This window comes from Vitis riparia, chromosome 9 (genome assembly GCF_004353265.1).
Source record: "Vitis riparia cultivar Riparia Gloire de Montpellier isolate 1030 chromosome 9, EGFV_Vit.rip_1.0, whole genome shotgun sequence".
In the NCBI taxonomy this organism is placed as follows: domain Eukaryota; kingdom Viridiplantae; phylum Streptophyta; class Magnoliopsida; order Vitales; family Vitaceae; genus Vitis; species Vitis riparia.
In genome coordinates this window covers 19,378,984-19,391,489 of record NC_048439.1, presented here as the reverse complement: position 1 = coordinate 19,391,489, position 12,506 = coordinate 19,378,984, and positions in this window count along the sequence as shown.

Here is a 12,506-nt window from a genome sequence, read left to right as displayed (position 1 = left end):
TATATATATATATATATATATATATATTATAATTTTAATTAAAATCTCAATTGATAATTGAGGTTTCATTTTTAAACTGAAGTCGAAGTTGTTAACTGAAACTTTAGTTTTTGAATTAAAGTTGTAGTGGTCAATTGAGGTTTCATTTTTTAACTGAAGCCTCAATTGACAACTGAGGTTTTATTTTTGACTTGAAGTCTGAGTTGCCAACTAAGAAATTGAAATCGTAGTTGCTAAAGGCTTCATTTTTTTAAGTGAAGCCTCAATTGAAAACTGAGGCTTCATTTTTAAACTAAAGTCTCAATTGCCAATTGAGGCTTTAGTTAATTTTTTTTTAAATTTAAAATTTAATTAAAAACTATTAAATTACAATTTATTATTGAAATTAAAAATATATAATTTAATAATAAATTATTTATATTTAAACTTAAAAATCTTATATTACTTTAACAAACATAAATTGATAAATAGAAGAGATTATAAATGAATATTTTATTTATTAATAAATTAATAATCTTAAAATAATATATTTTTATAACATATAAATAATATATAAAATTGTATAATTTATTAGTTTAAGATATTTAATTTATTATTTTTTAAGATATTAATTTATTTATATTATGACAAATTTATCTTTATCGAAATAATAATATATTCTTAAGCTGTAGTTGCCATATATAGATTTTATGACAAAATTAGTTAATGAAATTAATTAGTTACAAAATGTAATTTTTAGTACTTTCATCAAAGTACCTAGTAAACATTTATATAGTGTATATATATATAATTTCACATGCCTCCACAATGAGAGAAACTATATGTAACCGGTACTCTCTTCCTTTTTGGTCACTCCTCTCTAAGTATAGCAGGTACTGCATATGACACATGAAGAACATCTATCTGTGATGGAGCTGGAGTTGGAAATAGAGGTGGTGGTGGGTGAAGGTAGCAATCTAGGTCGACGTAGGCCCCGCCCACCCCTCAGGATGGTTGGGGGTAAATCTAACTGAGTAGATGTGTCAATCTGCATAGGCATAAGAACAAATATAGATGACTCTAGTGATGGTAGAATTGATGTCCTAAACTCAAGTCCTAGTGGAATAGCTAAGGAAGCATTTAGGTGCAATGAAAGGGGATCGACATGTGGGGTAACAAGCACTAAAAGTGGGTCTGAAGAGGTAGCTGGTTGTACTGATAGTGGGGTTGAATAGGTAGGGGGTTGCACTGATGGTGGGTTTGAAGAGGTAAGGAGTTGTATTGATGGTGGTTTGAAAATGTAGGGGGTTGTACTGATGGTGGGTTTGAAGAAGTAGGGGGTTGTGCTGATGGTGGGTTTAAAGAGGTAGGGGGTTGAACTGAAGGTGGGTCTAAAGAAATAGGAGGTTGTGTTGATGATGGGTCTAAAGAGGTAAGAGGTTGCACTAATGGTAGGTCTAAAGAGGTAGGAGACTTCACTATCAGAGTTCTCTAATGCATGACCTCCTCTAGATATGATGGATGTCAGAGTCTCAATCTGTCACATAAAATGATATGTAATTATTTGTTGGAATAAATATTGTACATAATATGTATATAATATTAAAATGGTACAAACTAATAAGTGGACAGATAAGACAATAGCTTGGTACCACATCGGTCCAAAATCATCCATAGGTGTAATAAAGCGATGTGTAATACAACGATACCATGTCATGTATGGAGCATGGTAGTCTCTATGAGGCTCTATAAGCTCCGCATTGACAATGTGGTCCCCTTTAGCCTCCTATAATGCCATGTAGTGTTCATAATACAACCTCTAATCAAATTGAGCTCGATCGAGTGGATCTATGGAGTGAAGTCATAATCTATATAAGATGTTAGATGAATACCCTGTATGAGTCCAGATTGTCGCAACACACACTTAGGACGATGCCATTAAGCAGTATCAAAAAATATAAGTGGTGACATTGTTCGCCAAATATCTTGATCAGTTAAACAAATGTTTGGAAGCAATGTTAGTGTATCATCTATGTAAGGCTATCATAATACTTAACATATTCAAATATTAGTATATATTTAAAGTTTAAATTATGATATTAATATTAATAATCTTGTTAAAGAATACTAGTATTTAGCTCAAACCTGATCAGATCGTTATTTATCAAACTCATCTTTATATGTGACCAACACATGATGAGGAGTGTTTGTATGAGATAAGAGAACTCTCCACCTACTCCCTAATGCATATGGCGGGAGTCTCTCATCTATAGGCACTAGTGCATGGGGAAGTGATCTACTAGGACAACCCATGTGTAATCGCTTCCATGACCATAACTAAAAATGAAACAAAATTGTGTTTAAATGTACATAATTATGACAAAATTACATAATTAATAAGACTTGTAATTATACCTGCAACAACTATAATGGTCTTGCAATAGTTTATGCACTATCTAAGCTAGCTCAATATATCTCTTTATAAAGATGTGCTAGTATTGCATTCCCCCAACTATATTGTGTTGTCTCATCAAAATCTCTTAACATGGGTAGAATTGCTAATTGGAAATAGGTTCCCTTCTTATTTGAAAATAATGAACCACCAACTAATAATAAAAGATATGCTTTAGTATGGCACTATAACGTGACCTCATTTAAAATTTTTGGTGGTAAGTGGGAAAAATGGGTAATAATAAAACGAACTCTAAGGGATGTTCCACGAATATCAGTCTTTGTTGGTCAAACACCCAATAACTTCTCACAAAGTGCATGCCAATCAATACCTATAGTACTAGTGATAGGATGACCATGTACACATAATCCAAATAAGATGGCTACGTCGTGTAATGTGATGGTCATCTCACCAACTAGCATGTGGAATGTGTGCGTCTTTGGGCGTCATTTCTTTACCAATGTAGTAGTCAAAGGACAATCAACCTTAACATGCCCCACTTGATGAAATACATAAAATCCTAACTGTATAATCATCCAAAACCCATTCTTGAGGAAACCTGTGTTGACAAGTCAAAACATGACCTATATTTGGATCAACATGAATGTTTGATGATCGATATTAATGCTGAAGAGTAAACACAAATGTACCCTCAAGGTCAAGATGAATAGAAAACGATCGAGTGTCCATATCTGCATGTACATCAATACATGATATAAACGAAATATGAATGAATTGACAAGAAACAACAATTTATAACAACATGAATTTTATGATTAAAATTTTAAAAATTTGAGCAACATTTCCCCTAAACAATAGAGATTCAGATTTTTTCCAAGTAACCTGATATAAGAAAAATATGAATGAATTGACAAGAAACAATAATTTCTAACAACATGAATTTTATGATTAAAATTTTAAAAATTTGAGCAGCATCTCCCCTAAACAGTAGAGATTCAGATTTTTTTTCAAGTAACCTGATATAAGCAAAATATGAATGAATTAACAACAAACAAATGTCAATAAGATAGTTTCTATATATATTTTAAAACGATTAAGGTCAATACAAATAAATAAAAAAAATATCAATATAATAAGATATTCATGAAGTACATCAACTCCTCCTATCATTGGTTTCTCTATTAGGACAAAAACATCGATTGTGACTTGATTGCTTGCAAAGTCTAAATGTTTGTGGAGTTCTAGTTTCCCTTTCATCCATCTCATTATGCAAACAACTTGATTTTGGTCGACCAGAAGTTAGACGCTTCATTGAGTTCGAAAGTACAATTATTGGTTCATTATATTGAGATGGCTCCAACTCATCAAATATGGGACAAAACAAGGGAACCTATATTGATAGGTAAGCACGTGTGGTGTAATAACCTTGTACAAATTGTTGAAAATCAACTAATTGACAATGACAAGTAGCAAGAATGTGTGAACATGGGAATCCTAAAAAAAAGTGTTTTGTTACATGTGCAAGACCCCGTTCAAAGGTTAACATGATATGTACGAGGTTTCCTATTACTACTTCCAACAAAGCGTCTAGTTTTAACATGAAAACATCATTTCACATGATCATAAAAAACAACCTCATGTGAACCTACCTTAACAACTTTAACCTTTATCTTGGCGTCAATATATGAAGTGAATTCTTTACTCGAAGCGTGTCGATTGACACCATACTCTCGCCTGACTGTGAAGTAACTATTAACCCAATAGAAAATTAACTGGACTAAAGCTATTATTGGTAAGTTACGTGCACCCTTAAGGACACCATTAAAAACTTCAGACATGTTAGTTGTCATAATCTCATATCTTCGCCTACTATCATGTGAGAGCACCTATTTTTCAAGAGGAATATGCCCCAACCAATTTCTAGCCTTAACATTTATCCAGCTAATTGTATCCATGTGAGAAATAATTTTTTAATTTTACTCTCCAAAGCAACCCTACACATGAGATCCTTTAAAGTCTTATATTTGAACCTTGTGTTGAAGTTACTCGCTAAATGACGCATGCAAAATCTATAATATGCATTTAGCTTAGTCCATCCTTAATATGTCTCATTTACAACAACAATAATGATAGGATGACAGTTAGAGATCAAACACAAGCCTTTCCTTTGTGTTACTCCAACTCTAATACATGCAAAAAACCAACTCCAACTATTTGTATTCTCTCCTTCTGTAATGACAAATGCAAGAGGAAACAATTGGTTATTACCATCACACCCCATAGCAATCAGCAAAGTCCCTTTATATTTTCCATACAAATATGTCCCACCAATACTAAGAACTAGTCAATAATGAGTAAACCCTTTACTAGATGGAAGGAATGCCCAAAAAACATGTTGAAAACTTTCTTCATTTGGGCTATTTCCAAAAACCATTTTGGAATACACAATACATCCATGATTTGACTGCTCCAAAGTAAGGAAGAAGCGAGACAACTCTACATAAGACTTGTACCAATCACCAAATAATCGAGTCATTGCTTTCCTTTTTGCTTTCATTGTTTTTTGATAAGAAATTTGGTAACCAAATTGTTCCGCAACAACAACTTGAATTGCAACAACTGTAATGGTCATTTATGCCTTCACCAATGTTTTAATATACTCAGATATAAAGCTAAAATCCAACCGTGAATGATCCTGATTAATACATGGATTGACACAAGGACCTTTATACTTTGTGATTCTAAACAATTCTGTATCTTTCACTGCCATTGCCCTTAGTCGTCATTGGGACTCTGGTGTTTTTTTAAATTTAATAACTAACACACTTTTATTTGATCTATAAAAAGTAAACTCTTGGTGCGACTTTATGGAAAACATTTTTCACAACATGTTGTGATTCATGCCCGATTGGTGTTCCAATTGATTCAACTCAATTGATGTGCTTTGGTCTCAATCCTCAGACGGGAGTAATCAACAAAATTTATAAACCTATTTCACCATATACCAGGGTAGCATTTAGCTAGCATAGTATAGTGGCTATAGGATCGTCCACAGAGATGGGTTTTCACTTCGCAATTGATATTAGTTCAAAAACTGAATTGGTACTTTTTCTTTTCTTTGTTAGCTTTAAAAGAAGACATAAGTTTGAATGAAAACGGATGGTATTAAGCTAACCTAACATAAAGTAACTAAAATTAACTAGAAAGAAATTAGAAAGAAAGATGTTTCTTGGGATTTCAGGTTACTAGGATCAGGTGCCAACTACAAAGAGGGAGATTCCGGTCACTTGAATCTTTTCCTCGCATTCGGTAGTTATTTCCCGAACCGGTGTGATACAGATGCTTGCCATTAATGGTTTCAACGCTAAATCCTTCTCACTGATACACCTTGCAATGACTCGTACCTCTCACCTAGTATTTGCCATTCAAGGTGATCCTTAGCATCGGATCATCCTTCACAAGCGAACAAGAGATAACAATTTAACCTCCATGGAGCAAGATTGCAAGCAATAAGAATCCATGGAATCCGAAAGCTTACCAAGTATTGGCTATTCATGGTAATCCTAGTTAACTAAAAATATAAAAACCAAAAACGGATCACACTTTCTCTTCATTAAAAACGGAAACAACAAAATCTCACACTTATGTAGCTGGAACCTTTTTTAGCTTCCTTTACCCAAGAAACAAAAATCCTAGCCACTCATCCTCTGAGAAAACATCTCAGAGAATGTTTGGCTAGCAAGAAAATGAAAATGAAAGAGAAGGAAAAACATAGTAAGGCTCTGTATATTCTATATATTGATCGATTCTACATACTTCTATATTTATATATTTTACAATGGATGCAAGGGAATATATATAGAGAAGTTTTTCCAACCTTCCTAGCTAAGAAATCTTATGGTTGGTGGATTACAAGGACAAGAATGGAAATTTATACAAAAATATCTGAAGAAAAGATCTAAAAGAGTCGGTGCACAAATATCCCAGTTCACATGTAGATTTCGCACGTTGCATGGTGACTTGCGAAAATCTCGCAAGTTGATTTTGCAACTTGGAATCCATTTTTGCACGTTGAGTTCCAAGTTCGCAAGTTGAAAAATCACTTTCGCAAGTTGGGCTTCTCTGTGACTGTGTGGCTGTATTCCATTTCCATTTCTCAAGGTAGGCTTTAATTTCGTACGTTGGAGTTCCAAATTCGCAAGATGAGAATTTGTCCTTCAGCTGGATGCAGTTGTCTTGAGAAGGCCATATCTTCCTCATTTAAGCTCCAATTTGTACACCGTTTGAAGCGTTGGATTCTTGACTTCCTGAGATTTGAAATGGTATATAGCATGTAGAAAATGGACTTCGGGAAGTGCTCCAAAAGTGCGAAAGAAGACTGTAGCTGCTGTTCTCTGTTTTCTTCACTCTGTTTTTCCTCTCTTCGTTGTTCTTTCCTTGCATACTTTGAACGACTTTGGCAAAGGGCTATGGAGCTCCAAAGCTTGGTTCTTCATGAATTTGAGCTTCCAAAAGCTTTTCCATGAACTATATACAGCTCTCCCTCATTCTTGGATTGCTTTGGTGTAGCTAAAAGCTATCAAAAACACCAAAACTTAACACAATTTGATTAGAAACGATTGCAAAGGTCCTTAACATGTCAATTGAGTTAAAATGTAATAATTACTACTCAAGAGTGTTTAAAAGAGTTAATTACAAGCTACAAAATAACACTTTTTGAGTAGTAATCATGTTGCAAATATGAATTGGAGGGAAATATTTGGCCAATTAATAACTCTCCATCAACATTTCCTAAAGTTGGATTTTTGCACAGAGTCTAATCACTTACAACATAATTAATTGCCTCGTCCATATTTAAAAATTGTAGTGTAGGAGGCATATGGTATGAAACGGGTGCAAATGTCGACTCTAGGTTGTCATTAGAGACATTAATTTGGGTACCATGTGGGAATGCAATTGGTGATGTGTTTTCGACCTCAAACTCGACCTCAGGATCATTGGACCTATCGCCAACTTCAAGGTTCACATATCTTGTGCTATCACATTCCACAACTTGTTGGACCATCACCAAATCAATATTTTCTCTTTGACCACAATTTTCATCATCATTAGGTAAATGAATCTCATTTGTATCAATTGCATCATCTCTATCTTCTTCCTCATATATCTCATTTTCCTCATCTACATCAATATCACTTGCCGACAATCATGTCAAATGACCCATTTCATTACTCAAATGATAGTGATTGGGAGCTTGCTCTATGAATAATTGAACTGAAAACATTCCATACTTCGATGGCACCACTAGCCTACGTGCAACTGTCCGATCATTTCTAACCACTAATGGTTGAAATTTGTTTATTTTAGTAGGATGTTGACATTTCAAGACTAATTGATTGCGTCTGTCAACACCAATGATATCATATATCATGTTCAGCAACTCCACAAAGGTTGTATGAATGGGCACATTTATAGGCTCAATCTCTACATTATTTCCGATATATCTCAAATCCGTTTTTGTCCTCAAAATTGTTCTATTCCAATAACATAGCATTTCTACCATGGAATCAGTCATAATTGCCTTTATATAAATAAAAACAAATGGTTATTACATAAAAAATAATACTCTATGGTCAATGATTCATAAAAGACAATAATAAACCAAATACATATTGAAATTGAACAAAGCTTCATGTCTAAATACCAAGTTCAACTCAAATAAAAACAATTTATAAGTAAATAAGTGTTTAAGTAAAGAGTATGCTGATATTATGAATTAATATCATAATATCAATAAATATCTGAAAATGAAGAACTCATAGAGATGAAGAACTCATGGTAGCAAATTCACATGTCATTTTATATTCAAAAAATAAAAGAAAATAGTATAGGGTTCAGGTTCAATTTCTTTTATTGATTTTTAAATAAAAAAATCATGATTATGTTTTAGATGACCTAAATAATGGTAATAAATTGTAGCATTTGTCATAATACTAAACATCAATATGGTCATCAGGGCCCTTGTCTTGGGTGGTAGCATATTCAAAATGGATAAGAATTATTCCATCATTCCCTAAATACTGACTTCTACCTAATGGTTTCTCCATTGACAATTTGTACAACCACATGGAAAAAAAAAAAAAAAATGAAAAGCTACTAAGGAAGTTCCCCAAGTTCCAATAACATATATTACATCTAAAAAGACAAGTCAACTAAATCTATTCTATAGTACTTAAAAATTCTTTTTAATTGTTTTTAAGAACAAAATTATGTTAGAGAATTCAAATATGAAATACAATTTGCTCAACTTATTCTTCATAAAATTACTACATACTTATATATAATACAAAAATTTATAAAATATTTTTAGAAAACTATCTAATGGTAATACTCTTGTTTAGATACTGAGAAACTGTTGAACTTACTACTATGTCTATTGTCTGGTCCTCTAACAAAAATGCAAACTCAATGGAACAAATTAAATTTATTTATTTAATTTAAATAAAAAAAATTAAATGTTTGAACAAAGGATGGAACTAGTAATAATCTTGTCTAATTTTGGTGGTTGATACTTACAATTTCAAATTCTTTGTAATCAGAGAGTGGTATTACTATGGACACTTGATCCTGCTAAACATGATGCTTTTTTGGCAAATGAAGCTACCAAGAGATGGACTTCAAGCAATCAAGTTTTGGAACTCTAACAAAAATACAAACCCAGTGGAACAAATGAAATTAAATTAAATGCCTGGGGAAGGAGAACTAGTAATAAAATTGCTTTTCATTTATTTAATTTAAATAAAAAATTAAATGCTTGATCATGTGTAGTATATTTAACCTTTTCGGGTTTACCAAATGATGTCCATTACTTGTGGGAATATGTTAGAAACTAGTGAAATCATTGTTAACCATTTGTTTTATGGTCCTAATAGATTCTCTAAGATGGACATTTAGTACTTATTTTCTCTATTATTTTGCATGAATAGAGGAGTTGTTTGGAAATATTTTTAATGATGTAAACTTCCTTTAGGTACCATTGGATCCTGCCACAATCTTCCAAAGTGAAAATGACAAAGAATGAATGAGTTTTGTGTTGTACTTCAAGCTATCTGAAAATTTCTTAAAAGAACTTCCATGTCATTTCCAAGAAAATATCAAAGTAAGGACTCATTTGTAACTTTCTGCTTTTGATCTTTGATGTGAGTTTGAAAAGCATAGTTTTTAATATAGCAAAAATACTTAAAATGAATAATTTACCCATGTGGATGGTTCCTAAGAAGCTACTCTTCATTTTAGAAAGACTTATAGGTCTATTTATTAGTCACAATTTATTAATTAGTCTGTGTCCTTGTTTCTTTCCATCACAGAGGTTAATTGATGATGAAATAGGGAGGGTAAGAGGCTTTGCTGTCGATATAATTCCACCATTTAGGGAAAGACTAAAGATATTAGGCCGACTAGTAAATATGAAGGATCTTCATTTGAGTGCAGCTGAGAGGAAGCTAATGAATGCCTACAACGAAAAACTTGTTCTATTACGTTCTCAACATGAGTTTTACTTGGTAAATTTCAATTTCATAGATGATTTCTCTATAAAGGTATGGATTTATCTATTGAAACATAAGAACTGAGTTTTCAAGGCTTTTAAATGATGGAGGTTTTGATTGAAAATCAAACAAGGAAGAAAATTAAATGGTTAATGACTAACAAATGGTTGGAATACCTTAAGGGAGAATTCAAAAATTTTTACAAGGAGAATGGGATATCAATGCATATAATAGTTAGAAAAACTCCCGAAAAAAATGGTTTGGTTGAAAGAATGAACAAGACCATTTTGGAGAGAGTTAGATGCATACTATCCAATGCAAAATTGCCTAGAAGTTTCCTAGGCAAGGTTATTGCTACAACATGTTATTTGATAAACAAAGGTCTTTCTATTACAACCGAATTCAAAATCTTGAAAGAGCTGTGGAATGGTGGACTTGTAGTTTCTGAAAATTTGAGAATTTTTTGGTCTCCTCCTTATGTTCATGTAAATGAAGGAAAACTATAACCTAGATCTAAGAAGGGTATCTTCCTAGGGTACATAGATGGTGTCAAGATATACAAAGTATGGATAATTGAGACAAATGATTCAAAACCAACGATAAGTAGAGATGTGATGTTACATGAGGAAGAGATGGTGATAATAAGTGATCAACCTATAACACATGAATAGGATGTTTCTTACAATAGTAAGAAAGTTTGATGGAAGATGAAGCAAACACCAGAAGAAGTTGATCATCATGAAGAGAAAATAAGGAGTCTACACCACCATCAACATTGTTAAATTACAATTTTACAAGGGATGGAACCAAAAAAAAGGTAAGACCACCTTAAAGATAGGGTTATGCTGATCTTACATCATATGCTTTGGCGAGAGTAGTTGATGATTCTAGTGAAGATCCAAAGAATTTTAATAAAGCAATAAATAGTTAAGAAAAGTAGCAATGGATTGTTGCAATAGAAGAAGAAATTAGTTCTTTGCACAAAAATGGAACTTGGGATTTGAGGAAAAACCAAGTAACCAAAGAATTGTTGAAGTAAATGGATGTTCAAGAAAAACCTAGAATATGTGGGGTTGTTGAACAAGCCCAATTTAAAGTAAGATTAGTGGCTAAGTGTAGACTCTCAATTTTGTCCTTCAACACTTGCATTTATCTTAGGGATGTCACATGCACCCAATTTTTTTCGTATGGCACCACCATGGCCCCCTTTTGGGCTCGATCGGTTTTCGAGCCTTGTGTAGGTTCATCTACGGTCCAATGTAGTGCGAGTGTGTAATTCATTTTGGAGTGTCGTCATGCCCAATTCCCTAGTTGTTCACATCATGCTAAAGGAAGGAAGTGAGGTCTCCCAAACACTTCGGTTCAGTTGGAGTTCATAGGAGCAGGTTCGAATACGGGGTACTCCGCCTTGTTTTTAGTCATATTTTCCTCATCTAAACTTGGAATCGCGCACCATTTTTTTATGGACTCCTTGTTCTTCAAGGAATATTTATTAAAATTTCAATTTTTTTTTCTTAATCGGCTCGATTAATCCCCAAAGTTTTAGTTCAGCCAGCGTTCATTGGAGCATGTCTGAATTCGGAGCACTTGGGCTTGTTTCGATCATATCTCTCTCATCCGAACTTGGAATCGTGTACCATTTTTTTTATGGACTCCTTATTCTTCATGGAATATTCTATCAAAATTTCAAATTTTTTCTCAACCGGATCGACTGGTTGGAAACCGATTCAACCGGTTCATTGGGGGCAGCTTGTATAGAGCACTGATTTTGGAGCCCAAATCCAACATGGCTCGGGCCTATAAGCTCCAAATCGGTCTTGGGAAACATTTTGGGCCTTGGTTCAGGTTTCTTGCAGCCCATCATGAATCCATATGGATTCTTGGTGGTGAAGCAAGAGAGTAAATGTGGAGAGAGCAACTCACCTCGTGGACTATGAGAAGTGTTTATGAAGCTGGTTTCCAAGGTTGATGGGGGCACTTTCCAGAGTTGAAGGAGGAAAAAATGAAGGTGGAAGTGGAAGGAGCAGGGGTTCTGGTATAAAAAACCAGAATGGAAAGAGAGAATGACATTTCCTTTGCATTTTTTTCCTGGAGGGAAAAACTCTATCCAAGTTTGGTGAGGGAAAAAAACAGAGTGTGGAAAAGGTTTTGAGCATCCGAGAAAGTTCTGGGTGCACGTGAAGTGAGCAAAGAGAGAAGGGAGTAAGGAGCTCTTGATTGGTGAGGACTTGAAGGAAAGACAACCTTGAAGCCAAGCAGATTTCTACTTGAGGAGAGAACAATTTGGTAAGCTTTATGGATGCTCTTGATATGTAACTATTGCATGATTTCATTTTTTTATGTTTGCTGTGGATGTCTCATTTTGGGTTGGTTCTGATCAGGAATTAGGGGAGGAGTGACCTACTTTTTATGTGTGAGTAATAGGGTCACTACCTTCATTAGTTTTGGTTTTGGTTGAAGGTCATTGTGACCTCCTGCTTGTTAAGGGAAGGATTCTTATGGCCTTGTAGCTTTGGATTGAGGAACTTCTTAGATGCTAAATTCAGGTGGCTATGTTGGTATGGAGG